This window comes from Myotis davidii, unplaced genomic scaffold (assembly GCF_000327345.1).
Source record: "Myotis davidii unplaced genomic scaffold, ASM32734v1 scaffold77, whole genome shotgun sequence".
Classification (NCBI taxonomy): domain Eukaryota; kingdom Metazoa; phylum Chordata; class Mammalia; order Chiroptera; family Vespertilionidae; genus Myotis; species Myotis davidii.
The window spans coordinates 3,980,036-3,988,324 of NW_006289713.1; positions in this window are offsets into that span (position 1 = coordinate 3,980,036).

Consider the following 8,289-nt stretch of genomic DNA (forward strand, 5'->3'; position numbering starts at 1 on the left):
GCCGCCCTCGAGTTCTGCCCAGTGCCAGACAGTCCAGTTTCTCCCCGTATGAGTCTGGGTCCCCAGAGATTCACCCGGAACTGGAGTTCAGAGCAGTCAAGAGCTTGAGACTCCCTCCCGATTGAAAAAGACAACCTTGTCCTCAGTTTCCAGCCCTCTCCACGACAACTGTGTCCTCAGTTTCCAGCCCTTTCCACATGCGCTGCGTCCTCAGCTGCCAGCCCTTTCCGCGTGCACCTCCGTACCTCTGCACTTTACTTCCACACCTCCTCTGAGTCTCAGTGTGCTTTTCTCTTTCCTTCTAGTTGTAGAATTTCCACTCAACCAGCCTTCCTGTGGTTCTGGATGATCCTTTTGTTTGTTTTTTAAAAGATATTTTTATTAATTTCAGAGAGGAAGGGAGAGGGAGAGAGAGATAGAAACATCAATGATGAGAGAGAATCATTGATTGCTGCCTCATGCATGTCCCCCCACTGGGGATGGAGCCCTCAACCGAGGCATGTGCCCTGACTGGGAATGGAACCGTGACCTCCTGGTTCATAGGTTGATGCTCAACCACCATGCCAGCTGGGCTTATCGTGTGATTTTTAATGAGTCACTGATGAAGTGTTTGAGTAAGTTTGCATAGTGCAATGATTTTAAGGGATACATATGTCATGTTATAGAAGAATTGACTGTATTTATAACCCAAGCCTCCTGAGTTGTAGTTAGGATTGGCTAGGCTTTGCTGCAGTAAGAAAGAAACCCTGAAATCTCAACAGCTTCATACCATAAAGGTTCACTTCTCTCTCATCCAGAGTGTGGTTCAGGTTGGTGACTCTCTAGGGTGGCTGCCTCCAAGCTGTGACTCAGGGAACCAGGACACTTCACGTGTCATTATGTGGCCTTCATAGTCACTGACAAAGTGGGAGAGAGCAGGAGGATCCTGGAGGATATTTGCTAGACAAGTTGTGGGAGTGACTTAGAACACTTCTACCCATATTCCATTGGTCAGAAAGCAGTCACACAGCTCCTACCTAGCTATAAGGCAGGTTGGGAAATGTAGTCATCTGTGTGTCCAGGAAGGGGAACAGGACTTATTGAGTCTATCACAATGTCTTGGGTCATGTCACCTCATCTCAATTCATGTACCTTTCAATAATTCACTGCCATTTTATGCCAGGCACTGTTACAGGCTCTGGGGATATAGGGAAAAAAACAAAATAAAATAAAACGACAGAAACAAACCCTGCTTTCATGGAGGTTATATCATAGGGAAGTGGTTGGCAAACTCTGGCTCGGCATAGAGCGACTCGCAAGCCACATGTGGTTCTTCGGCCCCTTGAGTGTGGCTCTTCCACAAAATACCGACTTCTGCACATGGGCCACGAAGTTTCAATCGCACTGTACATGCACACCTGCACGTGGTATTTTGTGGAAAAGCCACATTCAAGGGGCCAAAGAGCCTCATGTGGCTCGCGAACCGTGCTTTGCCAACCACGGTCATAGGGGATAGATAGATATAAAAATAATTTATTGTAATGTATGTCACTGGTGATGTGCTATAAAGCAAAAACGAATTCATGGAAATGGAAGAGATAGAATCGGGGGTGGGTGTGACATTACAACTTTAAAAAGATGATCAGCTTGATACCCTCTCTGAAAAGGTGGCATTTGAGAAAAATTTTGAAAGAGGTTCAACAGGGAGCCATGTGGACACATGGGGTTGGAGAATCTCAGCCAGGTGAACAGCCAGCACAAAAGTTTTGAGGTAGGAGGACACCTGGGACATTCAATGTATCACAAGGTGGTCAGTGTGGCTGAGGGGCTGGAGGGATGTGAGAAGGGGAATTCATAGGAGGTGAGATTAGGGGAGATTTCTGAGTTGTAGGCTATTCTCAAGGTGTTCAGTTGGAGACCACTGACAATCATGGGATTGCTGCCCTGAAACCCGGACCCCCTATTCTATCTCCCTCTCGGCTCCACCACTGACCCCTGGCACCAGGTCCTTCCATCGATGAGGAATGCGGGCCTTGGAGAGGTTAATGATCCCCATTTCCCAGAATGCATTATACAACTAACATGAGAAAGTGGCTGTTGTGTGTGTTGAGCTTCAGTTTCACTTTATGGTAACGTGCAAGGAATTCGGAGATTGTCTGTGGGGGGAGGGGGGCGCACCCTGGGAACCACTGGGTCAGTGAGTTACTCTTTGAACTCTTGCTCCAGCTGGAATCCTTGTGGTTCAGACTCTTTGTCCAAAGACAGCATCTCACACACTCATTTAGTGGTTCCGATGGGGCTTCAGACCAGGTGAAAGCATTCTGTTATATTTTTTCCTCTGTGGAAAGGGAGCAGGCAGGGAAGCAGCAAATAATTAAATTGATGTCGACATTTATTGCTGTGAAGGCAGTAAAAGCATCACATGGCTTCCTCATAAAAAGTCATAAGGCCTATTTACAGTCCCACATTATTTTTCTGGTAATCCAAACCAGAAACTGTCTCTCAAACTCCATGTGTTCAGCTGAGAGCTTCATGACACGAAGGACTGGCTCGGGGGAGGGAGGAGGAGCACCTCAAACCTCCCGATGGGGATGGAGAGAACCTTGTTTGTTTGGGTTTGTGTGGTTTATTGATTCAGGGAAAATGCCTTTTGGCCATTACCCCAAAGGCCAAAAGCTGCAATTTTGCCATTTCATGGGCAAAAGGCAGGGACGCTACGCTCGGGCCAAGGAACCCAGCAATGTTCCTTCCTTCCGTTGTCCATAATGACATCTCACATTGCAAGGCCACTTCTCGACTTTCGCAAGATGTGTTCGCATCGGGTCATTTCTTAGGAAACAGTCAATTGCATGCATCAACATTTAAAATTCATGTGCATCTCGTTTCAGCAATCTCATATCTAGGAACTCACCCTGCAGATGAACTCACACGCCTGCCCAAGGCCCGTGGATATTGACATGAATATTGAAATGGATATATTTCACTTGAAATATTCAAAAACGTATATGAAGTGAATATTGAATACTGAAATGCCAAAAATGCTAAAGACCTCTGACATTTCTATCGGCAGATGATTACAAATAAGTAATGGTACATGCCTATGAAGCAAGACTAGACAGCCATGAAACAATTAAGAGTGGTCAGTGCAGCATGATCCCCCAGGTACAAGGTTAAAAAGCAAGATACAGAAGACTATGTTTAGAATAAGCCTATTTATCTAGATTAAAAAATTCTATGCTGGTTCCCTGGCCGGTGTGCTCAGTGGTTAGACTGTTGGCCCAGGCACCAAAGGGTCGCAGGTCAATTCCTGGTCAAGGGCACGTAACTGAGTGGCAGGTTAGATTTTATCCCTGGCCCTGGTCCAGGCCAGTGTGGGTGGCAATCTCTCTCTCTCTGTCTCTCTCTCTCTGTCTCTCTCTCTCTCTCTCTCTCTCTCGCTCTCTCCCTTCTCCCTCTCTTCCTTCCAAAAAAAAAAAGAAAAAAAAGAAAAGAAAAGAAAGAAATCTACGGTAGTATATGCATAGAAAAATTCTGGAATTATGTGTAAGTCACTATGAAAAATGGTTCTGGTGATAAGGAAAACTGAAGGTCTTTAAAATAATATCCATGCATCACTTTTACAACTAAAAACAGTAAAATGCATTTATTATCTGTGATGGTGACTATTGGATAGGATACTGGAGTTGAATTCAGACTTGTTGAATCTGACTCCAGCTGCCCTACTTATAAGCTGGGTAATCCTGGGCAAGTGACATTTCTTGAACTCTGAGTCTCAATGATCATAAGGTGCTATTATCTCCTGTGCAGGGTAAGCCTAAGGTTTAAGTAAAGTGATATTGGTTGGAACCGTTAGGTGAGGTTTGATATCCCCATCCCATGTTAGGTAATCCTGTTATTTTCATCTTTATAATGTATCGATTGTTGTTGTCTTTGTTGTCAGAACTAGAAACGGACTTAGCAAATGAGACAAAAGAGAAGAAAAAAAGAAAATTTAATTGGAAGGATATGGTGGGAGCTCAGAGGGAAAGCTTAACAATTAGGTCTTGGAGAAGACTGGAACTAGAGCAGTTCTTGAAACTTGGAAACCATTAATGAGATGAATCAGCCGCACCTGTTTCTCTCCTTCATTTACTCCGCTCAGAATCCAGAGTCCCAGGACAGAGACTTCAATGGGCTGACGTCGGCGCTCTGGGCCCACGCCTGAGTGTCTAGAGGTGGGGATCTTGATTGACAGTAGGATTAACTAATGAGGGAGGAGGGAGATAGAAGAATGGTAACCGAAAGAAGGAGAGATGGATTCTCTGTTTGCAAAAAGCCAAAATGAAATAAATCAGAGACTGTGCTTTTATAGTACTGAATTAGGCTTGGTAGGCTAACTGCTGTAATAAACCAACATTTCAATGGCTTAATACGTGGACGTTTGTTTCTCACTTACGCTGCTTCCCAATGTTACTGCTTCTCGGTGGGGTGGCTCTCCTGGGTCTCTGCTCCACACAGTCACTCGGGGACTCAGGCTCCTTCCAGTAAGCTCTGCATCTGTCATGGCGTCCTCTGGATTTGGCCATCAGCCAAGGGAAGAGTTGACAGAGGGTACCTTGATGGGCCAGGATCTGGTCCTGGGGCCATACCTAACCACAACTGGGATGTTATCTAATTATGTGTTCACGATAAACGAGAAAAATTTGGTGACTCCTTTGCTGGGCCTGCCACAGGTAACACAACATAGTACAAGAAATGTCATTGTCATTTCAGGTCTGAGGGCCTGGGAGTGTAACACTCTGACCTAAGGTGAGTCATTTCTCTTCTGTGGACCTCATTTTCTTCATCTGAAAAATGGGAATGTGAGAGAAAATACAAGCTTTTAAACTTCTTTTCCCAGATAACTTTTTTCAACTGAAATCCATTGTAGAACTCAATATAAAAATAAAACACAGCTGCAGGCCAAAACCGGTTTGGCTCGGTGGATAGAGCGTCGGCCTGCGGACTGAAAGGTCCCAGGTTCGATTCCAGTCAGGGGCATGTACCTGGGTTGCGGGCACATCCCCAATGGGAGATGTGCAGGAGGCAGCTGATCGACGTTTCTCTCTCATCGATGTTTCTAACTCTCTATCTCTCTCCTTTCCTCTCTGTAAAAAATCAATAAAATATATTTAAAAAACACACACACACACAAAAAAACACAGCTGCAGGTGAGGGGTGCAGGGGGAGCCCAGAGCCCTGTGTGTTTGTCCCCTCTCCCTTGTCCCTGGGGCCTACCCCTGAACCGTCTGGAGCTCTGGGGATCTCCTGTGCAAGCTGATGTTGGCCTACATAGACTCTGGTTATGACGTGACCCAGCCAATCTCTGGACTCTTTAGGGAACGTTCAAAACTTTACTGTGTTCTCACTTTGGAAAAATATGAAGACGTGTGAAATCAGGGCTGCTTGGCCTCCCTCCCTGGCTGGCCCTGGGCTGTGCCGGCTCCCTGCTCAGAACCACCTGCTTGGCGCTCCAAACCTTACTCCACCACAATTTATTTTTTCGCCGGGGGAAATGTTTAGCATAATAAATTATGTGGTTCCAGCGTTTCCTGAGCCATGTCCACGAGAAGGGGAGCCTGAGCTGGTCTTCAGACCAGGAGTCACAGTTGGCAGAAGCACCCGGTAACCAAAGAAGAAAGGGGGAAAGGTCTTCCCAAGGACTGTCTGCAAGGGGGCTGAACGGGCGCATCTGCTCTGGCTAAAAAGGAAGCGATCGGGATGAAGCGGTGCGGTCACTTGCCAGGGTGCGGAGACAGTTCCAAACCGAGTACAGACTTTTTAGGACAATAATTTTGAAAGGGAATTCGGATAATCCTGGCAATTTAGACATTAGCATTTCAAAGCTCTCATGGTCCCAAAACAAATATATTCATATTTTCCTCCAATTTCAAAAATAATTATCCTAAACCCGAAACTACTTTAGCTTCGTTTCTTGAATTGGTTTGCTTCCTTCCAGAGCAGAGTAGGTTGAACAACTCAGGGCAGAGAAGGACGGAGAACTCCCGGCAGCCCCTCGCTGTTCCAGAAGCCTTTGACCTTCCACTTGAATTGGATTCAAAACAAAGGCTTCGTTGCATTTAAAACTGTTTCATCTTTCTAAACAGTAAGAGAGCGCCAAGGGACCCAGAAAATAGCTCTTTGGGTCTTAAATGGTTTTAAGAACGGGCCAAAAAGTTCTCAAATCCTAGGATTCTCAAGTCCCCTTAGAAATAAATGCTTCAACCAACAGGCAATATCTGCCCCATCAGGGCTTGTCTTAAACCCATTGCACGTTGGCAATGGACCTTACTTTACATCTCCAGGAAGGGAAGGAGATGCCAGTTAAACAAGCTAAGGGTGTGGTCTTTCCCCAGATCCTCTGGGTCCCTTACTTCGAGTGATGTGTCTCCAGAGACATATCCACATATTCTAGGTTTGTAGATAAAGAAGCTCCAGTTCATGGAGAATTTCGACAGAGCTTTGAAGAGGAGCCCCCTGGCGCACTTAGTAAAGTGTTAAGATGGGCCATGACCGGGGATAAGGCAGACCTGAATTTAAGTCCCAGCTGTGTCTCTTATTTCCTCTGTGAACTTGGACCCAGAAAAAGTAGAGATGATGATAATGATACTCATAATAGCTATCTCGTGTGGTGAGGAAACGCAGGTAAAATATTAGCACCGTGTTTGGAAGGTAGAGGTGCTTGATCAATGTTAGCATCTATTATCGAGGAATCAGATGGAAAGTTTGTTGAATAACTCAGGAAAAAAAAAGAGATTTAATTCAGAGGATTGGATGCTTTCCAAACTGTTGAAGAGCTAGAGGAGCAAGGATCAGGGGAAGGTGTCATTCCTGCCCAGGTTTGCTACTAAAGTTTGGCAAACCAGGAAGTCGCGGGAACTGCAGGAGATCCCCGCGGCCTGCAGCACTGAGGCAGGTGCTTGGAGGGAACCCCAGGTGCCAGGCTTTCTGCCAACTGGTGCCAGGGAGCAGAGTCTGTAGGCTTTCTTCCATTTCTCAAGTCTTGTGCGCCTCGCTCTCAACGGTGGAGTCCAGTTGACAACAAACCTGATGGCAAGGGATTCTGGGAAATGTAGTTCAATACGAGGGATAGGGGTGAGTGACCATCATTTCTGGTACTGAGCAATAAGCTTGACCACTGGCATTTTACATATAAGCCCCAAAACAGGACCAACATGAAGACTCAAAATGACTGGAAATGTGTACATCAGAGGCTTGGGACACCGAATGTAAAAGTGCAGTTGGCAGCCAGAAGTTGTCGCTGAAGCCAAACATGTTGGAAATCTGGCCTTGAGACCAATTACGGGACTTGGAAAGTGTGGGAACTGGGATTGTCTAATGGAAAGAGAACCTTTGTGGCTTGGTGCCCAAACTACCAGGTTGACTCCCTGCTCTGGGCAGCAGCCCCTACCCCTCGGACCCCTTCCTCCGGTGAGTTCTTATTGCTCATTTTGTCTAAGCCTCGTGCGAGAGTCCCTTTTCCTCATGGTTTAGTCCATAAAGTGTCTTCTTCCTAAACAGAGTTTTTAACTTTCTTTCTTTTTTAAAAAAAAATATATTTTATTGATTTTTCACAGACAGGAAGGGAGAGGGATAGAGAGTTAGAAACATCGATGAGAGAGAAACATCGATCAGCTGCCTCCTGCACAGCCCCCACTGGGGATGTGCCCGCAACCAAGGCACATGCGCTTGACTGGAATCAAACCTGGGACCCTTGAGTCCGCAGGCCGATGCTCTATCCACTGAGCCAAACCGGTTAGGGCTCTTTCTTTCTTTCTTTCTTTCTTTTTAAACATTTTTATTGATTTCAGAGAGGAAGGGAGAGGGAGAGACAGGAACATCCATGTCATTAGCCCACCCATAAACCATGAGCTAGAACTACGTTCTCCAATCCGCTTTATCAATAACAAAAGCGAAGCCTCTGTCCCCATTTTCCTGGTCTCGGTGGCAATCTCCATGGTCCATGCTTGCAGTGGGAGAAAGGGAGGCTGTGTGTCGACCCGCAGGCTCATGCGAAGTGCTCACTTGTCTAATCAGTCCTTGATGACAGAGCAGTTGGAATAATGATGGCCATTCTTTTAGGGTGGAGGACACTAAGGCAGAGAGAGATTAATCACCTGCCCTGGGTCGCACAGCTGGGAGGTGGTAAAGTTAGGTCTTGCCCTAGCTCATTTTTCTTTTCCCTCCCTTCCTTCCTTCCTTCCTTCCTTCCTTCCTTCCTTCCTTCCTTCCTTCCCTCCCTCCTTCTTGCCTTCCCTCTCTCTTTCTTTCCTTTCTTCTTCTCTTCTCTTC